Genomic DNA, 2184 nt, shown 5'->3' with positions numbered 1-2184 from the left:
TTCCCTTCCATTCTCTCGCAAAGTATAGCCCTGTCTAAGATTGCGCTACGTACCCGGCGCAAGATCTCTGGACTTATTTTAAATTGTACGGCAAGCTCGTACAATTCTATCCTTGAGATCTTGAACGCTAACAGGTCGCGTTGCGTATACTTGCTCTTTTAGATGACCCCACAGAAAAAAGTCAAGTGGTGTGAGATCTGGTGAACGCGGTGGCCATTCGTGGGAACCGTGAAGACCGATCCAATGGCTACCGAACTTCTCATTTAAGAAATCTCTTGTCGCCTTGGCGGTGTGTGCAGGATGGCCATCCTGCTGGAACCACATGTTAACACGTGATTCCAGTGGCACCTCATCCAACAAGTCGGCAAGCTTGTCTCGAAGAAATTTTCGGTACCCTTCGCCATGATTGACCTTACCATCAATAAAGTGTGGCCCAATGATGTGGTCCCCGAGAATGCCCGCCCAAACATTCACCGACCACCTGACTTGACTGTTTGCTTGCTGCATCCAGTGAGGATTCTCGGTGGCCCAGTAATGTAAGTTGTGGCGGTTGACAATGCCATTATTTTGAAAAGTACATTCATCCGAAAATAAAATGTACTTTGTAAAATAATAATTTTCCTCACTTACATCAAGGAGCCACCGACAATATCTCATTCTGCGAGCTTCATCATTATTATGCAGCTCTTGAGTCAGGGTAACTTTGTAAGGATGAAAGTGAGCCGCTTTTAAAGCCCTACATACCGTTCGCTTGCTAACTCCTACATCCCGTGCGATGGTCCGTGTACTGACATTTGGGTTGTCGGTAACCATTCGTATTATGGGCGTAGCATCTACGCGTGGAGTTCGCCCTGTATGAAAAAAGTACTTAATGTAATGATAAAAAGACACAATATTTAAAATTACCAGAAAATCTTATAAAATATGTACCTGCACGCTTAATAGGTCGACTGAATTGCCCATGTCTTTGCAAACGCGATGCCAGCCTTGTAAAAACTTTATGATTTGGCCTACTGCGTTCTGGGTATGTGCGAGCATAAACTTTCGCAGCTACTTGCGGTCGTTCATTGCACTTCCCAAAAATGAGTATCATGTCGTACATTTCCCGATTCGTGAAAACCATCTTGACCACTAACGTGTTGCACGAGATGCGGTACCGAAGTGAGCTGAGACCAGACATGCTACGAACAAATGAATGTCGATCTTCAACCGATTTTCAATTGTTTCGTCAAAGCAGACGGTTCGTTCCGTCGAGAACGTTCCGTCGAAAACGGGAAATGTACGACATGATACTCATTTTTCAAGATCTCAAGGATAGAATTGTACGAGCTTGCCGTACAATTTAAAATAAGTCCAGAGATCTTGCGCCGGGTACGTAGCGCAATCTTAGACAGGGCTATACTTTGCGAGAGAATGGAAGGGAGCCATTTTGAGCACCTACTCAAGTAAAAACACGATAAGTTGTTGTCATATTACGCACGGTCACATGTCGATGAAATTTTTTCATCTCTGTGTGCTCTTACGTAATATGACTCCAACTTATCTGTTTGCCAGGAAAAATGTGGTACAATAGGGCTCCAGGCGAAGGTCCACTTTAAAAAACCTAACGCGCCGTTAGTGGAACCTCAAGGGTGGTGTGGAAGTCCACTGTTAATTTTTTAATTTATACACGAATAAAAAGATTAGCTACTATATGAAGAGTTAACAGTTTTTTGCAGAGAGAGCTATTGATTTTGCAATAGTTGCAAAAGCTTTGTAATAGTAGTAAAACCTCTTGCCACTATTATAAAAGTAATAGCTCTCGCTGCAAAAAAATGTTAGCTGTTAGTATATGGTAGCTAATCTTTCTTTTCTGTGTAAGCAAACATTCTTTATTTTTATGTTTACTTTTTGTCTATTATTTTTACACCACAAATTATTTTATAATTATAGACTTTCAATAATACGCACGAAAAAAAATAATTTTGCTATTGCAGCGAAACTGTTGCTGCTACTTGAATACTGCATATTTGATATTAATGTGATGACGATACGAAAATTTCTTCATTATACATTATTAAAATTATTCACCATTACAGCAGAACGTTTAATAGAACAGAAATTATTTCATTTCTTTAGCTAAATATTTCGCACAATAATTTTTCAATAAAATTAATATTCTTAACACACGTTCTTAACGCTCCG

This window comes from Vollenhovia emeryi, unplaced genomic scaffold (assembly GCF_000949405.1).
Source record: "Vollenhovia emeryi isolate VEMERY1.0 unplaced genomic scaffold, V.emery_V1.0 DF940053.1, whole genome shotgun sequence".
In the NCBI taxonomy this organism is placed as follows: Eukaryota; Metazoa; Arthropoda; class Insecta; order Hymenoptera; family Formicidae; genus Vollenhovia; species Vollenhovia emeryi.
The sequence above is the reverse complement of the archived record's forward strand: the minus strand, read 5'-3'. Positions refer to the sequence as shown.